Source organism: Choloepus didactylus, chromosome 9, assembly GCF_015220235.1.
Source record: "Choloepus didactylus isolate mChoDid1 chromosome 9, mChoDid1.pri, whole genome shotgun sequence".
NCBI classification, from domain to species: domain Eukaryota; kingdom Metazoa; phylum Chordata; class Mammalia; order Pilosa; family Megalonychidae; genus Choloepus; species Choloepus didactylus.
This window is the reverse complement of record NC_051315.1, coordinates 110,854,647-110,874,943: the sequence shown is the minus strand read 5'-3', so window position 1 is coordinate 110,874,943 and position 20,297 is coordinate 110,854,647. Positions and strand designations below refer to the sequence as shown.

At 54.3% G+C, this 20,297-nt stretch overlaps 1 protein-coding gene across 6 annotated transcripts in view; it reads left to right on the top strand.

Moving 5' to 3' along the window:
• Positions 1–20,297, top strand: part of TNS1 (tensin 1) — a 225,854-nt gene that overhangs the window by 161 nt on the left and 205,396 nt on the right. The window lies entirely within an intron of this gene.

Here is a 20,297-nt window from a genome sequence, read left to right as displayed (position 1 = left end):
GCGGAGGGAGGGCGCGGGCGGCGCTGGGCGGGACAGGTGAGGGGGCAGCCGGCTGGGCTGAGGGCTCACCTGGGCCTCCTGTGTCCTTGGGGAAGAGGGTGAGGTAGGACCTGACCCCTAAAAGGGCAGATAGCTCAGATGAGGTTTAGGGCTGAGGGCCTGGGACAGGGAGGGTTGACTGAGTGTCCCAAGGTGGGGCTGCGGCAGGGGCTGTCCTCCTCGGCCAGGGCTGTGCAGCCAGGAGGGAGGAGTCAGGGAGGGCCCCCCAGAGCAAGGACTGCCCCAGGGATGGTGGGGACAGCTGGACCCTTGCCTCTGTATTCTATGTTCCAGGTAGGTCTTGGAGCCTTGCAAGTAGGGGGGACTGACCCAGAGGGGTGGGGTAGGTGGGAACTGGGAGGGTGGGGATATGTTCTAGATGAGACTTCTGTGGGGGAAACCCCCAGGATTGGTACAGATGTGGGCCCCAAATTTCCCCCAGGAGGAGAAGGCATTTGGGGTCACTAGGGACTGGATACCTCTGGTCTAGGCTTCCTGCATAATCCCAACCTACCCTCCAATTTGAGGGACTGGCCAGGCTGTAGCCTCCCAGGAGTCATTCGCTGTGTTGGGGTTTATTATGCTAGCATCTCCTTACCTTCCTCCATCTGGGTCACACAGGGGAGTTGGGGAGATGGGGTGCCCTGAGATGTACCCCATGCTCCCTTCCTCAGGGGCGGCTGGGGAAGGCAGGTGTGTGTGTGTGCACCCCACTTGACTGGCTGCCCCTCCAGGGCTTGGTCATGGCATATTTATTATGCCACAGTGCTGGGCATTTGTAAATTGAACTCTTGGTGCTTCCCATCACCCTCGGGACCCACCCTGGTGAGGGACAGGATTGGTGGGGTGCCGTTGTTGCCTGAACTCTCAAGGTGGCCAGTGTCCCGGGGCAATTCTGGCAAAGGCCTGAGCCTAATTTAGGGGCCTGGGAAGGAAAGGGTGAGGCCCAGGGCACCCCAGACTACCTGCTTCTTGAGCTTGCCAAAGGGCCAGAGGGTCCAAAGGACACTCGAGGTCACCAGGGCTCACCTCCTGCCTCAGAACACATGAACTCTCTTCTTCCTTGAAGGTTTCGGGAGTGGGGTGAGGATGGTGAGTTCATGGTCTCCTCTGTTCCCTTATCTGTTCCAATCTCAGACCCTACTTGGCCAGAAAGTTCTTCCAACCTGTTTTCAACCGGCCACATGAGGGTGTGAAGGGACAGGCATGAGGGTGTGAAGGGCTGATGGAGAGAGGAGCCAGGGACACTCAGGAGGGATGAGGAGGGGGAGGGGCGCATGTGTGGGTGTGTGGCCGTGGTGGGGACAGAGATGGGGACGAGTGTCTGTCTGCATTTGGATGAGCTGGTTTCTGAGCGGCCTCTTGAGAGAGCCTGGCACTTGCTCATGACTCACCCCCTCCTTTATCTGCATGGATGAAACTCCATCTTAGCCCCTGTCCCCTGGCTCTGGCTGCAGCTGGGGATGCTATTGCTGGCTGCTCCCCTCATCCCCTTCCCCAGGCCCCACTCCCCCATTCCCATTGCAACTCTCCGGGAACTTCAGTGACCCAGGAAAGAGCAGCCAGGTTGCTTATCACTTGGGTCCTCCCTGGGGAAGGCGTGATAGCCACGTTCTTGTGGCGGATAAACATCTCCTGGGCTCTCCTCTCCCCTTTCCCCCTACCGCCCTCAGGCATCAGGGCTTAGAAGCTGCCCGGGCATCTGGGCTCTCAGCCAGGGCACTCCCACCAACACTCCTGCCACAGGCACACCCCTTCTACCACAGGCTGTGCCACTGCCATTCCACAGGCCATTCTGTCCATGTGCCACAGTCCATTCTCCTGACTCTGGTCCCCACCCCCAGCCTAGCTGTTCTCCTTTCCCCTGTCCCAGGATGCCCTCTCTGACCCAGGCCCCTTGCCCTGCCCTCCCGCTCACCTCCCTAAGCAGGCTGCCCCCTGCCCAGACCACACTGCCAGGCTGCCTCATCCTTCCAGACCCCATTGCCCACACCACTCTCCTCCCCTGACCTGTTTTGGGGCCTGCTCCTCCTCTTGGCTTGGAGGAGAGCTGCCTGCCTTGACTCTCAAGCCTCTGAACCCCAGTTCTAAACTATCAGCGCCTGAGGTTAGGCCCTGCGTCTCTCAGGGGGCCTCCTGGGGTCCCATGCTCGCCCTGCACTCTAAGCCCTCCTCTCATCCCCTGCATGCCAGCCTGTCAGCTTTGAGAGGAGAGAGGGTGGGACTTGGCACCCCTCCCGAGCATTCCCGCCAAACCTTCTCTCACCCGGGTGCCAAGGGGCCTAGCGGGCATCTCCAGGTGCCAGCCTCGCCTCCTCGCTCGCTGCCATATCCCGAGACAAGCGGGTGCTTGTTGGATGGTGGCGGGAGCAGAGGGGAGGAGATTCCAGACTGTTTCCGCCTCCTCCCTCCCTGCAGTCCTCAAGCTTGTGGGTTCTGGTGATCAGCTGGGGCTGGTGGTGGGGGGCAGCTCCAGGGAGGTGGGGAGGGGGTGTCTCCTGGCCTCAGTGCAAACTTTTGCTTCTGCCCAGCTCTTCTCGGCATTTCTGCCAGCATCCCTTTCTCAGGAACTGCTGGGTGCCCCTCATCAAATCCTATTTCACCCCACTCCTCCTGCCATGGCTGAAACCAAAAGGAATCAAGGGTGGTTTGTGGGTCCTCAGAGTCTTCTGACACAGCCCCAGTCTAATGTCCCACGGGCCGTGGGTGGTGTGGGTGCTGTGGAAGCCTTCCAGGCCTCATTCGTCTGCCTACCTCCCTGCCCATCTGCCTTTCCACCTATCTGTTCTTTCACCCATCCACTCTCATCATTGTGCCATCCATCTTTCCACTCTTCCTCCCATCTGCCCTTCCTCCCACCCCGCCTCTGCTAATACATACACACACAGAGTTACCCAGTGAGTCCTGGCCCTTTCTTGGGAGGCTCAAGTGGGGGAGGTGGATGTTCAAAGGCATCATTTTGAGACATTCTGAGATGGATGCTGAGTGTTCCAGAAAGGTGGAGACCAGCAATTAGCAGACCCCAGGGCTTCTGGGGAGTGGTCTGTTCTGCCTGGGGCAGTCTGGGAAGCCGTCTCAGAGTAGGTGACATTTTGAAGTGGGTATTAAAATTTGGGGAGGAGTTCACTGACAAAGGGGAGACAAGCCAGTCCGTTTTTGTCAGGCCCAGAGGTGTGGAAGTCTGTGTGGTACACTTGGGGAGCTGGAGTCATTAGCGTGGGTGGAGTATTGGGTGGGAGGGGAGAGGCAGGAGCTGAAGCTGGAAAAGAGGTGGGGTCAGCTGGGAAGGCCCCTGCCTGCTAAGCTGAGTTTGGACTTTAGGCTAATCATATATCCAGAGACAGCCACTAAAATTTCAGCCAGGAAGGGGCTCTGCATTTTAAAGTATCCCTGGCATGGGGGCAGGCTGAATGACGTGTGGGTGTAGGGTGACTAGAGCCAGCTGATGGGTCTTTCTCCCATGCCTACAGCATGTGTGTCTGTGTATGTGTGTGTCTGTGTATGTGTGTATGTGTGTGTGTGTGTTGTGTGAATGTGTTGTATGTGGTATGTGTGTTGTGTGTGTGTGTGTGTGTGTGTGTGTTTAGGGATGGGGGTTCTAGGTCTGCCTGAGACTCTCTCCTTCCTGGGTGGGCCCTCTGGAAACTATTTCCCCCTCCTTTTCCCTGACTTTAGCTCCACCAGTCCCCTCAGCCCCCATCAAGGACCCCCAATAATTTGCGTCTGGCAGGCCAGGAGTTAAGCCAAGAAGTCACCTAGAGGAGGTGGGGCTGGCGCTCTGCCATGTCCTTCTGGCTCAGTTTCGCCCGCTGCCCAGCCCAGACGTCACTCCCACAGAGGTTGGAAAAGGGACAGGCCTGGCTTTGTTGGGGCCCTGAGACCCAGGCTAGGCCTGTCAGCCCAGCCCTTGAAGAGTTGTGGGTGGGGGGAGATCAGTAATAGAGGGGGTAGGTGGGAATGGAGACTCCTGGGGTGCTGGAGGAGCCTGGGTGCAGAGTTTTTTGGGGGAGCACCTCAGACACCCCTTCGCATGCCTCTGGAAGGAGGCGAGGTGGGGGTGGTTGGCTAAGGATGGCAAGAAGTAGGTGGAGTCGGAGGTGCTCTTGGGCCACATTTTCCTTCCTCTTCTGTTTCCTTTGGTTCAATACCCTGACCTTTCCCAGCCCTGGAGGGGGTGGACGGGGAGCAGTTTTTGCTGGCAGGATCAGGATTCTTTGGGGCCAGAGATGGCTCTCCCTCTGGCATTACGTGTCTCCTTTCTGCCTTCTTTCCCTCTTTAAGTCTCTCTTGCACTCTGTCCCTGTTTTATTCTGTGTGTCTTTCTTGCCTTTTCTTCAGGAATCTCAAGTCCCTTTTCCACCCTCTTTCTCACTGCAAAAGCCAGGAGGCAGAGAGAGATGGCATCTTTCTTCTAGGAGATTGTTCCAGGGTTAAACTGAGTTCTACTTTGGACTTTGCTACCTAAAGGCTGTGTGCCTCTGAGTGTCTCAAGTAACCTCTCTGTGCCTTGTTCTCCTCAGCGACCCTTAAAAGCATTTCGTACAGTGTGGGGTATATTGATAGCGCTTAATAAAAGGTAAATCTTGTTGTTGATGATGATGTTGTTATTGAGAGATTGTATTAGTCTGGGTCCTCCTAGAAACAAGATGGGGTTAAGTGTGCAAGAATTTTATTAGGGGAAAGGCCTGAGTGAAAGGAAATAGGGATGGAGCCAGAGGAGGCTGGGAGAGCCTTCAAACCGAGACGCAATTATTCTGGCCCTGAGGGACAGCGGGAGGGAGAGAGGGTTGGAATGGGGTGTCCAACACCTTCAGGCAGTCTAAGGAAAGTTCAGCAAAGCCGGGGCGGGGGCTGGGGGCGTCCTCAAGCCATTGTTGGCTGACAGAAGTCCCGTGTCTCCCAGGAATGGGTCTGCCTTAGTATCGCCACTGTACTTTGTCATTGGTAGGAGCAGCCCATGGAAGGTATGGCCTCAGCAAGCACAGTTGTGGATTTCAAAGCATGCAGTAGCTGAGGCCCTCCATCGATTCTGTTTCCCTGCATCAGGAGGTCTGAGAGGTACATTCTCATGGTCTTCACAAGGCCTTGAGACAAGGAGAGGGAGAGAGCCCTTTGTCATGGGGCTCTGAGATGAGGTGGGGGTGGGGGAGACTGAAGGATCAGGAAGGAGCAGGTAGCCTGGGCCCCCAGGCCCTCATGCTCCCTTCCAGGCCTGGAGCTGCTTACCCAGCGCCTGGCTTTGGGCTGATCCTTGGCTGTTGGGTTAATATTCTTTATCCCAGTTGTGTCAGATAAAGCTTCAGGCAGACTCTACCTGTTTTCCTTCCATCTCTCCTTCCTGCTTGGAGTGCCTCACTGCTGAGGGGGAAACTGAGGCACAGGTGTGCTGGGCCAGTCAGGGTCCTGGGATGGGGTTGATGGCATTTAGGAATCTGCATTGCACTAGCTTTCCCTTCCTCCTGGACAGAGCCTCTCCCTACAGTTCATCCTAGGGGAGAATGGGAAGCCTGACACTACCCCTGACAGTAACCTTGGATGTCCTCTGGGGCTGGCCTGGGCTGGTCTGGGCTGGCTGGCGTGTGGGGTAGGGGTGCAGAGAGTGGTTGCCAAGCTGCAACACCATTAGGGGAATGATGTTGGAGCAGGAGCCAATGTTTCTGGGCACTGAGCTGAAGCCATCTGTGGGAGGTCGGGCCAGGCCCAGTCCAGCCAGACTGTCCCCTGCCTCCACTGCCCCATCAGCTCCCTGACTCTGCGGACTGCATTGAGATGTGCAAGCCACCCAGCCACTCAGTATGCTAAGCAGGGCTAATTTATTCCCCTGCCTCTTAATGGAATTGCTACAAAGCTGGCAGGGGGCTGAGTGTCAGAGATGGTGTCCCGGGGAGCAATTTCTCTGTGGTTCTCCTGCATCCTTCTGCAGGACCCCTGGGCTTCCTGTGTGACCCAGCCCTACTTCTGCCAAGGTTTTAGCTCAGAGAGGAAGCCGTTTAGTGGAGGGAGCAGGGATGGGTGAGTCCTGTCCCACCACTTCCTAACTGGGTGCCGCTGGGAAAACTATGTGATGTCTCTGAGCCTCAGCTTCCTCACCGGCAATATGGAGATTATAGAGGCCACCCAGCCTGGCTGGTGGAGAGCCAACCTCTCAGTCTATGCCAAGCTCCAGGACACGGTGGGCAGGGGGCACTGTTTGTACCTGTCCTCACCCAGTTCTTGTGGGCATCTCCTTTCCCTCTTTTATCACCCTCTGCAATCTGGAGTCCTGAATCCTGAGGTCAACTGGCGGTGGAGGCTGGGGGAGGAGGGAGTTCTATGGTGCTCCTCTCTAAGGTTCAGGGATTGGGGGTGAGGTGGACAGAGTGCAGAGCATCAGGGCAACAAAGGGAGGGACGGTTTGTGGAGGAAAAGCAGGGGACCCAGGGGTCTGGCTGATGTGGTTGCAAATCTGGGCTCTGTTGCTGACCCTTTGGAAGCCTCAATTTCCTCCTCTGGAAAATGGGAATAATAACATCTTTCTCTTGTTTAGCCAAGGCATTAATATAGGTAAAGTTCCTGGCGCGCAGTAAAGACTTAATAAACACCCATTGCCTTCTTTCCCTGGAAAGGGCCTTTGTGGACCCCTGCACTTCCTGGCTTGACCAGGAGCTTCATCTCTCAGAAAGTAGGGCTGAGTGGTTGGGCAAGCAGATCAGAGGTCACTTAGCAGTAATGATAATAAATGCCTTTAAATGGACCCTCACTTGAGGTGACAGATCCACAGTCTCACTGCAATTAGTGTAGAGTTGGGATGAGAGCCGGATCTTAGGATTCCTGGCCACTGCCCTTGCCTCTCTCATGCATCTCATCCATTTTCCTTGGAACAGCCCCCCTCAGCCCAGACCTTCTAAGGGGGGTGGTGGCGGTAGGAGCTAAGGGAAGGGGTTTCTCAGTTCTCAAAGGTCCCTCAGGAGCAAGAGGCCCTTGTCTTGCTTGATCAGTTGGTCCTTCCCACACAGGCTGGCCCTTGGCCATGAAGACACCTCCCTGTCTCCCCTCCCAGACAGATCTGACACAGTCTGGGGGACTGGGAGGTCTGTGGCAGCCATGTTCTTTGGGGGTGGGGGAGCCCAGTCACCCTTCCCTCAAATAAAACAGTAGGTCGGCACTTCTGACTATCTCCTCCCTGAAGCTGCTGCTGGCCCCGCTTTCTCCCCCACCGCCTGAGAGCATGAGTCCCACCCCCCATCCCTGTTGCCCCTTCTCCCTAAGCTCTTTAGCTGCCTCTGGGTCTGTGAGAACAGCCCCCATTTTCCTTCCCAGACCCCCTGACTGGGCATTTCCAGCTCTGGGGTCTCCCCTCTCCCCCTCCTCCCCCCATTTATCTCCCCCTCTGTGAGCCAGAGGCCCTTTGTGAAGCCTTTGTGTGGATTTGAGCTCCCAAAGCCAGGCAGAGGACAAACGGACACCCCTTTCCCCTTTCCATTGTCCCCTCTCTTCCCAGGAGGCTGTGTGCATGTGTGTCCGTGTGTGTGTGTGTGTGTGTGTGTGTGTGTATGTGTGTGTGTGTCCAAGCTCCAACTTGGAGTCTTTTATATGTAACTTGGGGGGCAGAGACGGGGTCTTGAAAGGGATTCAGGGATGCAGACTTGGGGCCCCTGGACCATGGCTGAGTAGCCCTAGTGGGACAAGGGTGGCTGGATTTCTGGGGGGGGGTCTTTGAAAAGGGGCAATTGGGCCTGGGGGAGGGGTGGGGGAGGGGGACCACGTCATTGACTCTCTAGCACGAGGCATGGGTGCCATCACCCCCACACCTCACTACCTCTCTCTCTGGCTCTCTGCCATCTCCCTCTCTGCTTCTCCTTTCCCCCTCTTCCCTTCTCTCCTCCTCCCCAGCTCACTCTCAGGATGTCTGCCCCTCGTTCTCACTCCAGCATCTGCCTTCCTGGATGCTGCCCCATCTCACTGAGTAGAGACCCCACAGGACCCCTCCCTGTCCTTCCCCTGGAGGAAGGCCCTTCCCCTGCTGCCCTCTCAGTATTCTAGCCTTTCCTGGCTTCTGCCCCTGACCTGGTCCTCCATGGCCAAAACTCCCTGCCCTAGGCTCCCACCCTCCTTGTGCTCCCTGTTCTCAGGCCCTCCCCCCACTCAGCTGTGCCTCCTCCCCAGGAGCTATCTCTGCAGCGCCTTGGCTCAGCCACGGCTCACCTTAACCTCGGCCAGCCTGATGACCCCACCGTCTAGAATGACACTGAGGTGGTTGGCTGCCCGCCGGGACTTGGCTTAAAATAGACCCAGGTTTGGGGTGGTTTCAGGGAAGTCTGGGGCAGAGGTAGGGTTCAGCCTGCACGGTCCCTCATGGTCTCCTCTGGGAACATGTTCTGCTGTGCCCCTGGGGACTCCCCATCACCCTGCTGCAGTCTGAAGGCTGGTTGGAAGGCATAAGCCCCTGTGGTTCCTGGGAGGGACTTTCTGGTGCTGGTGGGTGCCAGGCGGGTGCCAGGTGGGCACACAGAGGCAGGCCAAGTGCCTGGAGCAACCCAGGAGTCCTAGCTTGTAAGTGTTGAGGGCCAGGATTGAACCCAAGTCCAGCTGTCAGACTGTAGGTACAGACACTCCAGGTCTGAGATGGTTTTGTTGCTTTTGGGTTAAGAGATACAGGTTGCTGGGGCTCCATACTTTTCTTTTTTTCAATTCGGTTTAATTGAGATATATTCACATACCCTACAGTCATCCACAGTGTACAGTCAGTTGTTTATAGCACCATCATATAGTGGTACATTCATCACCAAAATCAATTTTTGAACATTTTCATTAATCCAAAAATATTAAAATAAGAATAAAAATACAAGTAGAGAAGAACGCCCAAAACATCCCATCCCCCCATCTCTCCTATTATTCATTTAATTTTTGTTCCCATTTTCCTACCCATCTGTCCATACACTGGATGAAAGGAGTGTGAGCCACAAGGTTTTCACAATCACACAGTCACACTGTGAAAGCTACACAGTTGTACAATCATCTTAAAAAAATCAAGGCTACTGGGTTGCAGTTCAACAGTTTCAGGTATTTCCTTCTAGCTGTTCCAATACACTAAAAACTAAAAAGGGATATCTATGTAACATGTAAGAATGTAACTTCCAGAATGACTCCTCAACTCCATTTGAAATCTCTCAGCCACTTAAACTTTGTTTCATTTCTCTTCCCCCTTTTTGTCAAGAAGACTTTCTCAATCCCATGATGCCAGGTCCAGGCTCATCCCCAGGAGTTATGTCCCACGTTGCCAGGAGATTTACACCTCTGGGAGTCATGTCTCACTTAGTGGGGTGGGCAGTGAATTTACCTGCTGAGTGGGCTTAGAGAGAGGCCACATCTGAGCAGCAAAGAGGTTCTCTGGGGGTGACTCTTAAGCATTATTATAAGTAGGCTTAGCCTCTCCTTTGCAGTAACAAGCTTCAAAAGGGCAAGCCCCAAGATTGAGGGCTCGGCCTTCTAAATTGCTAGTTCCCAATGCTTGTGAGGATATCAGTAATTCCCCAGGTGGAGAAGTTTAATATTTCCATATTTTTCCCCAGTCCCTCAAGGGGTCTTTGCAAATACATTTTTATTCTCTGCCAGATTACTTTGGCATGTATTGGAGTTTCACGCTAACCTGCCTGTACTTTTCTTGCCTTAGACTCTGGACAGTGGCTCAGCCTCTTTGAGCATCAGTTTTCCTACCTATAAGATAGGAGCTTTCTACTCCTTCTAGCTACTGTTAGGCAAATCTTTGCTGGGTCAGTGGTTGACAGGATTTCAGAAGGGACCTCTCATAAGCCACCAGACTAGCCATCTCCATCCCTTTTTAGCTCTAGCTTCTCTTCTTAGTTCATTGGATGCCCTCCCCATGTCTGGATCTCCATTTCCTCTTCAGTCTCCAGATTGCTCCAAACCTCTCCATCAGTAACTCTGGGACTTTGAGGGGTCTGCAGAGCCTGCAGGAGAGGAGCGCCTAGCCTTGTGCAGGGGGGTGAGGGGTATGAGCTGGGTGTCTAGCGCCAGGCTCATGCTGGGTTCTGCCAGGGATTCAGAGTTTTAGAATTTCCAAGAGCTTTTGTTTTTTTTGGTTCTCTGAATATTCTTTTTATTTAGTAGCTTCCTGTTCTTGTTTCGTGGATGCAATGTCTTCTCTGATCCCTCTGAGGATATTAATAATTCTTTATTTTGAAGTCTTCCTCTCTCTGCAATACATCTGCTTCTCTCCAGGCTTTCAGTCTTTACTGTTTATCTCCAAAGCTTTCCTCAGATGCCTGGGGAGTCCGGGCTTTCCTCTTATATTTAAAGAGGACCACTAAAGGGCAGAATTTTTACTGTGAATGGGTCAACCGAGAGTTCTAGGGAGTCTGGCTGGGCTGCTTCATTGGGGAAACTCCTGCCAGCATCTTTGGGTCTTTCCTCTTGGGCTTGTCAGATCGCCAAGAGTAGTCTTCATTTTTCTCCTTGGGGGTGGGTACAGGCCTGGCTGCCCCTCACACACAGAAAGTAAACCCTCATGTAACCACCTTTTCCTGTCAATATACACACCCTAAACTGGACCTGTGTTTCTCAGGCCAGACCCTGCTGTTTTACTCTCTCTAGGAAATCTGAAAATAAAGCTACCTCTTCAATGTTCTACCAATGCCCCTGTTTTTAGTTTCATTCTCACTCTCATTTCCTAAGAATCTGATGCCACCAACCCTGAGGCTTTTGGGGAGGGGGGGTTTTCTGTGCTATGAATCCAGTTGTATCTTGGCTTTTCCCACCACCAGCCGTAGAGTCCAGCTTTCTTGGGCTTATGTTCCCACTTACCATCAGCTCTCCAGCTCCCAGAATTTTGACACTGCCATCAGGGGTGATAAAGTATCTAACAGGTGATTGGAAGGGCCTGGGCTGGGAGCTGGAGCATGTCCTGCAGGCTCTGATGGATCAAGAATTAGCCCTTTAATTGCTGAATTGAAGGGAGGCCTGGAGGTGCAAAGGAAGGGCTTGGATGGTTGAGATGGTGGGTACTTGCCTCAGTTTACCCATGGGAACAGATTTGTACCTTATAATTGGAATGGTTGTGCTGGACATACCCATGGAACATCTATTCTAGCTATGATCTCCTCTCCTGAATTTTTAAAAAAATTCATAGGATTTATGCCTTAATAAAAAATCCCTTTACTATTGTTTTAGTGGGGGTTTGGAGGCAGCAAAATTAAAGGAGTGTGTTTAATCTGTGGACTTCATCTGGAAGTATCCAGCTCATCTGTGGGCTTGCAAAAGTGCAGGGTGGGCAGGGACGCTGGGATAGGCCGCCAGCTGGAGGCTTGGGCCTCCAGCATCCACTTCCCGGGACCTAGACCCAGGTCTCCTCCCACTCCCCTCCTACTCCACCAGTTGTCTCCAGTATGGCAGGACAGTGGCGGGGCAGGGAGGTGTAAAGGCAGCTTGAGAACAACAGCAGAAGGATCGCAGGTCAGACATCAGGAGATGCTTCCTGGTCAGTCCTGGTTATGAAGCTAGGGAACAGGATAATCTGGGGAGGCTGCGGGATCTCCCTGCTGGCAGACCCTAGAGGCTGGAAGGGACCCTCATTGGCTTGGGATGGAGGGAGTCTGCCTGGACGCAGGGGGCTGGCTGGGTTGACCCCAGTGGAGTCTGCTACCTGACCTGCTCCCATAATCTGTGATTGACTGATTACCCCTCTGTCACCTACCTTCCTCTTTCCATCAATAGAAAGCTTCTATCCATGGAGGGCAGGGCTCCCCTTCCATGTGGCTAAGGGGGAAGCCCCCTACAGAAGAGGAAGTTTATGGTGGGGAGAGCAGAGAAAGAGGGAATTTGGGGGTCTGGAAAGAGACTTAAGGGTGGGGAGAGGCCCCATGAGGTTGCCCTCCTGGAGCTCAAGGCTGGAGGGACAGAAATGCCTCCCCCAGGGAGATGACGGTCTGGGGGTAGGGGACAACTGGAGGCAGCCCTTACCTTCAGGGCAACTGCCACTGCCTTCTCATTGCAGTCTAGCACATGGACAAAGAATTTCCTGGCAAGCAACCTTATTTGCATTTTCTTTTGCATTAGATTTGCATGTTGGCATAGTCATTTGGGGTCCAAGATGGCCAGAGAGTTCCCTTAGCACCTGTTTTCTCTTCCTGAGGGTAGTCAGCCTACTTCCTTCCATTCTTCCCTATCCCGGTCCCCTATTCCTTGTCTCCAGGGTCCCCAGCCTTGGCCCTTTCCCTCTTGGCACTCACCTTGTCCCCAGGGGGGTGTGTTTTATACATGCTCCAGGCTGTAAACTAGTCCTCTGTTTCCGGGCCCATTTTTGTCTCCTTCCTTTACCCCTATAAATGCAATGCATCCCCTTTCTAACCAAGCCCAAGCCCCTCCTTACAAACTTTGAGGGGCAATAACGGGTCCATCAGCCCCCTAGGAGGGGGCTTCTCACTTCAGCCTGTGCACCCTCCACTCGGTCTCCCAGAGACAGAACTCAAGAAAGAGGGAAATCTGGACAGAATGAAGACTGAGTGGCCCAGGCGGGGCCTGGTTTGGGAAGGGGCCTCTGGTGCAAATGTCTGGATGGGAAGTTGCTTCGTACCCCAGGGGATCTAGGTTGGCTATGGATGGTAGGGATGGGCTTTGGTTTCTGTGAGGAAATCCGTGCAGAGGGGCTGGACTGAGTGAGGCTGGAGATCTTGGAACTGGAGGAGCAGTCTGGGGAATGTTTTCCTGCCAAGGTGAGCAGGGACTTCTAAAACTGAGGAACTATGCTGTGCCACGGGAAGTTGAAGACTCAGATCCCATTTGGGGTTTAGAAGAGGAGAGCAGGGAATAGTAAGGTGGAGACAGGGGTCTCCCATTCTGGCAGCATGGTACCTCATCAGAAGTTCTGCATGTTGTCTAACTTGAGTATTTCCTGCTTCAGCCCTGGCCCTTTTCTTCCTGTTTGTCTTTGGCTGGGGTGGGGGCTCAGGAAATCATCCTTATGCTTCCTTTTCTCTTGTCTCTGCTTGATAGCTGTCCCCCAAGTCCTCTCCCTTCTTGGGTTCCAGCCCCTTCTGGGCTCATACACCCCCCTCCTACCTCTCTGGCCTGCTTCCAGCATCTCGTAACAATGCTGTTTTGGACTCCTGGCTCCTCTTCCTGGCTTTCTGGCTGGTGGCGTGAACAGCATGTTCCAGACAGGTTGCTCTTGCTGAGGGTTCTGGTGGGGAGCATCTGTCTGTGCAGCTGGCAGATCTGGGAAGGGTTGCCAGTGAACTTGCTTTTACAGCCACCCCAAGGTGCCCCTCCCGGCCCCAGGTTCTGAGCTCTTTGCCAGTAGCTTCTGAGGACACTTCTGATTCTTCCTCAGGGAGCATTTATCCAGTACCTGCCATGAGTCAGGTCCCATGCCAGGCGTGCTCACATCTAATTTAATCCTCACAACTACCCATGAGGTCAGGATTCTTGTCTCCATATTACAGAAGAGGAAACAGAGCCTCAGAATAGGGAAATAATCTCACCAAGTTCTCACAGCTGGTACGAGTCAGGGCCAGGATTTGATCTAGTCTCTTTCCAAAACTCTTTGCTTAACTGTTCATCTGGGTCCTTCTCTTTGGAAGATGGGGATGGAGGGCAGTGGAGGGGCTGCTTCTACATTTTCTCCTGGTGTCCTCCCAACCACACTGGAAGCTAGCACAGGCAAACGCAGCAGTCCCGTTCCCCAGGTGAGAAAATGGGCTCTCAGGGGCACTGTGCCCCAAGCTTAGTGCAGGGGGTTCCCGCCTGTGCTTGGGTCCGACTCCTGGCCCTGCCTGGCCCCCCTGACTCTGCTGGGCTGCCCCTGGAGGCTGTGCCAGTGACCGCTCCTGAGGTGGGCATGCCCTGTCCTGCCCAGAAGTCGCCAGCTAGAGGAAGAATAGAAGGTGCCAGAGGCCCTTTGGGGTAGGGAGAAGAGCCAAGTGGTCTCCTTCAGGTCAGGGGAGAGAACAGAAGTCTGCAGGCCTGAGGGAATGTGGGAATTTGACCCAGGTCTGATGTAGGGTCCACCCGGTGTGCACTGAGGGGCCTCGTGGAGTGGTGAAGGTCTCAGTTCTGGGGGTTCCTGAGCCCCCGGGAGCTGGTATTTGGCCTGACTCCTGGGCCAGCTGCAGCCTGCTATAGAGCAGGAATCCAGTGCCCCGATTTCCTTGACCTGTGGTGTCTAGCTCCTGACCAGAGGGTCTCAGCTTGTGGTCCCCTCTGGGTCTCTCTGGGTCCCTGGGGACCCCTTCCCTGCTAGCCTCTGGAGCCTGTGGATGAGGCCACGTCTACCTTGTCTCGTGCCTCAGTTTCCCTGGCTGGACGGCCACCCCTGCACATTCACTTCTCGTTATTCCTTTCCTCTCCTCCTCTCAGCTGGTCACTGGCCCTTCTCAGCTGGGCACCACTCTCTAAGAGATGGGGAGGAACTCTCCACCACCTTCCCCTGTCTTCTTTTCCTCTCTCTTGCCTCCTTCCCTTTTGTTTGCATCTGCCTCCTTTTCTCCATTGGCACCAGCTTTCACTCACATCATCTTAACCCCTCATCCCTCCCATCTTTGGTCTCTCTTGGAGGCACAGTTTCCCTTCTCATTCCTGTCCTCATCTCAGTTTTGGGGTCCCTGCCATTAGGGCTGGACACACTCCGTCCTGGTGGCCTGGCTTCTCTAGCTCTTTCCTCACAGTTCCCTGGCCTGTCTGCAGGGCATGGTCTGAGGGCTTTGGGGTGTGTGGGGAGCTGGAGTGTCCTGGGGTCCCACTTCTCCCACCCACTCCACACACGACAGAAACAGTAGTCTGGGGTGGGCCCAGGAGAGGGATCCGAGGAAATGAGCCGGCTGGAGGGGCATAGGGGTGGGCTGGTGGCAGTGGGTGGCATGGGAGGAGGTTTGTGGGTGGAGAACAGGGGAAGTCGATGGGGATCTTAAGTTGGCGGAGAACCTGATTATGGGTCTGCATCTCCCTCCACTTTCCTGTCTGCCAGGCACCGTCTCCGCTCATTTCTGTGTCATCTCAGTCCCCAGGGCAGGGGGCTTCAACTCAGCTCCTCTCCTGCTGAGCCTCCCACACCCAACCACCCAGTCTGCCCAGTTCAGGGGCAGATCAGCCAGCGGGGAGCTGCGATGGGAGAGGCTGGGGGTGGGGCGAATGGTAATTGTATTAGCTGGTTCTGATGCAGTTGGGCTTTCCATCCTGGGGCCCTTCCCTGTTCCCTGCTCCCCCATCCCCCTCCTCCGTCTTCCCTCTCCTCCTGCACTCTCCATTCATTTCACTCCCTCTCCCAGTTCCATCAGAATCAATTAGACAGTCCTGCTCTAATCTCATTGCAGGAGCCTGGGCTCAGACCCAGCAGCCCAGCTCCTAGATCTGCAGTCTCCATGCTGGGCCCTGCAACAAATGCCTGGGGGGCAGAGGGATGACCTGGATGACCTCGGGGACCCTGCCTTACTCCCCCACCCCAGATGCTTCTCCTGAGCGGGGCCCAGCTGCCCAGGGAGGGAGCCCAGGCTGCGGACTGCCCAGTGGGTAGATACCCACTACCACTCCAGGCCTGCCCCCTCCCCACCCCCACCCACCATTCGTTACCTCAGCTGCTGGCTGGTGATGGAAGTTTGGAAAAGGGCCCAGGGGACCCGGGATTCTCAGCCTGGAGAACAGAGAGGAGTGGGGGTGGAGTGGGGAGGGGGGCTTGAATAATGAGCCGCCAGCATCTGAAGGCATCTATTGTGCAGGAGAGTGACCAAGCTGTTCTCCTTCCACAGGCAAGATAGACTAGGAGAAAATGGCCTGGAATTTGAAAGGAAGGATGGCAGTTAGGTACCAGGAGGAACTTCCTGCCGGTCTGGGGTCAGAGACCTGGGCCAGTGGTGGTGAAGGGAGGAAAGAGAGCTTGTGAACTCACTTCCTGGTGATATCTCTAAGAGGAGAAGCATTCTCCTCTCCACTCCCCCTGCCCCTCTTTTCTACTCCCTATCTCCCAACCCTCTGGTCTGCAGTGTTGTATTATGCAAAAACACTGACCCAGGAGTAGGGGCCTCATTCCAGTCCTGGCACTGCCACTTTCTGGCTGTGTGACCCTAGGAAAGTCACTTGGCTTCTTTGGGCCTCAGTGTCTTCATGTATAAACTGTGTATATATTGAGTGGTGTCAGGTGAAGGGGTGAGTTTCATTCAAGTTTAGCCTGAATCAGCACTGGACGTTGGGGAGCTTGTTTCAGAAGAGCAGTGAGATGGGGTCTCTCACCAAGGGAGTGGGGGGAGTAGAGATGCTTGGAGACCTCACACTCCTGGTTGCAGCAGCAACAGAACACCAGAATTGACAATCACACTGGCCCATCATCGACGGCTGGTGGAGGGACCCAGTGGATGCGGAAATGGAGACGGCCTTCCTGCCTTCCTTCTTTCTCTTATTTATGCAGTCAATCAACCAATGTAGTAAGTAAACTGCTTTTACCGTCCACACGCTGGGCACTGTGTTAGGTGTTGGGGTGCAACCGTGAGCGACTCCTGAGGTCCTCTGGGAGCCGACCTTCGGGTGGGGAGGGGGCTGAGACACTGAACAAGTGAGCGAATAAATCAACAGGAATCATATTAAGGGCTAGGAAGAAATAAACATCCTGGGGACACAGCAGGAAACTGGGGCTGGAGGGCATGGGAGGGCTTTGATGAGTGGTTGGAGGAGGCCATCTGAGCTTACATGAGATGGACCCCCCCATCCCGGGTCTCCAGGCTCCCCATTCTGCTGCCTGGGGAGAGGACTTGGGAGCTGAGTGTGAGTTCCGGACCTTGTCTGTGGCTGGGCAGTTCAACTACCAGTGCAGCCAGTGGTGTCCAACCCTGGTGAGGTGCTAACGCCTTGGGGAACACAGCTTGGGAGGTAAGACCCAAGTGAGAGCCCCCTCGGGTCCACAGGAGGAATCGCTGTGGCTGGGAGAAGTGAAACCCTACCTCTCTGGTTGTGAGAAAGTGCAGGAGGAAGAGCTGGGCCTGCCAGAGCTGTCCCATCTGATGGAGGAGAAAGGCTGGGAGGTCCCTGGGGAGCGGCCTCTGTGCACCTGTCTCTGGGTGTGAAAGTGAGACCCGGAGCCTCTAATCAGATGCCCAGGCGATTCTCCCCGAACAGGAGCCTCCTTTGTCCCCCTGCAGACAAAACCAGCTGGGAGACTGTAGCTCTGAGGGCCCAGGACAGAGGAGGCTCTGTGCTTACCCAGAGCTGGACAGGCCTCCTCCCGTGGCCTGTCCCCAGGGGGCCTGTGGCCCACGACCTGCTCTCTTGTTTCCTCAACACCTGTGCTGGCTGCTTCTGGGAAGCTTCCTGCACTTCTCCTGCATCTCAGGGGAAAAAGGGGGCCCTCCTGGCACTGAGCCAGGGATAACAGGAGGAAGGACCCAGAACAGCCCCGTCTCAGCAAAGGTGACTTCCAAACCATCTGGCTCTGGACTCTGGAATCTCCTCCCTGGCTTCCCTCAGAAACTGGGCTCCGAATTGCAGGAGGACCATGGGGTGTGGAGAAGGAATTCCTCTTCTTTCAAGCCCTGCCAGACCACAGTGCAGCCCCACATCCCAGTCCTGAGGAGAGGAGGGAGGGGAAGGACTTGGAGGGGCTGTGCAGAGGTGGCAGGGCTGGGAGAGAGGCCCAGGGTCTGTGGGCCAGGGCCACGTTGCATGGGCAGGGGGACAGGGAGTCCCCAGAGGACTGGTCCACCCTCTCAGGATAGTGACCAGCCCTCAAAAGTGCCACTGGGAAGGGAGAGGCAAGGAGCTGGCAGCCCGCTCTGGGCACCCACAAGGGAACTCTGCAGAGAGGTTGGGATCTGACATGAGCTTGGGTCCCCCCCAGTCCCTCACTCAGTCCACAGAGAGGCTTTTATACGGTCCCTTGTGTCTGAGCATCTGTGTCTGGCACTTTACATGGAGCCATCTCTGTTCTGAATGCTCTGGGGCATGGAGGGAAGATTTACTGAACACCTATCAGGATGTGGTTTCTGTTTTTTTTTTTTTTAAAAAAAAAAAAACATTTTATTGAGATATATTCACACACTGTATGATCTATTCAAAGTATACAACCAGTGGTTCACAGTTTCATCACATATTTGTGTGTTCATCACCATGATCATATTTAGAACATTTACATTACTCTAGAAAAAGAAATAAAAAGGAAAAAGCAGACCCCAAACATCCCATACCCCTCACCCCTCCCTCTTGTTGACCACTAGTATTGCACTCTACCCAATTTTAAGACAGTGTAGTATTGTGAGAGATGGTTTCTGGTGTTTTGAGGGAGAAAGGGGACTGAGACTGAGGTGAGACCTTTTAGGATTGTAAACCCCCTGCCCCTGCCCAATGAGTTTTGGTGAAAGAGGAAGCTGAGGGGAACCTAGGTATGCTGGTTTGAATGTATTATGCCCCCCAGAAAAAGCCATATTCTTTGATGCAGTCTTGTGGGGCAGTCATTTTAGTGCTGATTAGATTGGAATTCTTTGAGTGTTTCTATGGAGACGTGACCCACCCAACTGTAGGTGATAACTCTGATGAGATAATTTCCACGGAGGTGTAGCCCCACCTGTTCAGCATCGGCCTTGATTACTGGAGCACTATATAAGTGCAGACAGAAGGAGCGAGCTTGCTACAGTCAAGAGGGACACTTTGAAGAATGCAGAGAGCTGAGAGAGTAGCTGCAGATGAGAGACAGTTTGAAGACGGCTGTTGAAAGCAGACTCTTGCTCCGGAGAAGCTAAGAGAGGACAAACACCCCCGAGCAACTAAGAGTGACATTTTTGAGAAACTGCAGCCTAGAGAGGAACATCCTGGGAGAAAGCCATTTTGAAACCAGAACTTTGGAGCAGACGCCAGCCACGTGCCTTCCAAGCTATCAGAGGTTTTCCGGACACCATTGACCATTCTCCGGTGAAGGTATCCGATTGTTGATGACTTACCTTGAACACTTTATGGCCTTAAGATGTAACTTTGTAACCAAATAAACACCCTTTATAAAAGCCAATCCATCTCTGGTGTTTTGCATCCTGGCAGCATTAGCAAACTGGAACACTAGGAGTTTCCAGAAGGTTCTAGAATGGAACCTTCTAGGCAAAGGTTTGGAGTGGGGACAAAGGCAGCTCCTGTTAGTGGACAATCACTTGGGCCCCTGATCGGAGGCTCTGGGTCTCACTTTGATATCCAGAGAGAGATGCACAGAGGCTGCTTCCTGGGGACTTCCCAGCCTTTCTCCTCCATCAGATGGGGACAGCTCAGGGGGGTTCTGGGGATCCTGCAGCAGTTTCCTCCAGGATTCTGAATTCCCCTGGTGATAAAAATGGAGGAGAGGACTTGTGACTCAATGAGGCTCAAAGGGCTGAGGGCAGGGCTGCGGGTCACTCATTTCTGTGTCCTGGCAGGGCCATGCACGTGGCAGTAGAACCACCGTGACCTTCTGGAGAGAAGACACCTGGCATGAAGCTGTGTGGGGCGTGGGTGGGGCCAGGAGCTGGGAGGGGAAAGCTGGGCAGAAACCCCAGGCAGTGAGTGACATGCCTGACCTCACATCCCTGCCAGCCCCCAGCTCTTCCCTTTTATATCTGGAGGGTCATCCTCTAAAGGACACCTCCTGCTGGGCGGTGGATGGAGATAAAGGATGCTCTGCCCTTTTGAGCCTGCTTCAGGGACTCAGAGGACCTACATGTGGGGAAGGGTGGGATACAGTCAGCATTTCCTTCTCTTTCTCCCCGTTCTTCTTCCCTCCCTCCCTCCCTCCCTTCCTTTCTCTTTCTCTCCCTCTCTTCTGTGTTTGTTGAGTGTCTTTCAGGCCCAGGGCATTGAGAAAACTTGAAGAATCTTCTTAAGAAAAAGTCCTTTCACCCTCCTCTCTTAGTCTAAGCAGGTCTATGTATTAGCCAATCCTATCTGAGGAACTCCCTCCTATTTTAAAAATTCAACAAGTGACTCTTTTCAGCCAAACTTCATTCCATTTGCATCGGATTAAACCCCATTTCCTCTTGCCTCATGCTTTTCTATTTTCTCTGCTACCAGGGTGGGGAGACTGGGAGGACTGAAAAAATGGAGGGAGGCCCCCTCTGCAGGCCTGGAACTGAATTCAGGCCTGGTGATGCAGGACGTCAACAAGGGTGGGGCCTGCTAGGGATGGGCTAACATTAATGAGGGGCTGGGGCTCCACTTGCTTGCCTTATGCCCCTCTCCAGCTTTCATCCAGAGGCTGTGTGGGAGGGGGTGATGCGGGCTCCCCTTGCTTGGGGGATTGTTAGGGGCTGTCTTTCCCCCTCTCCCCA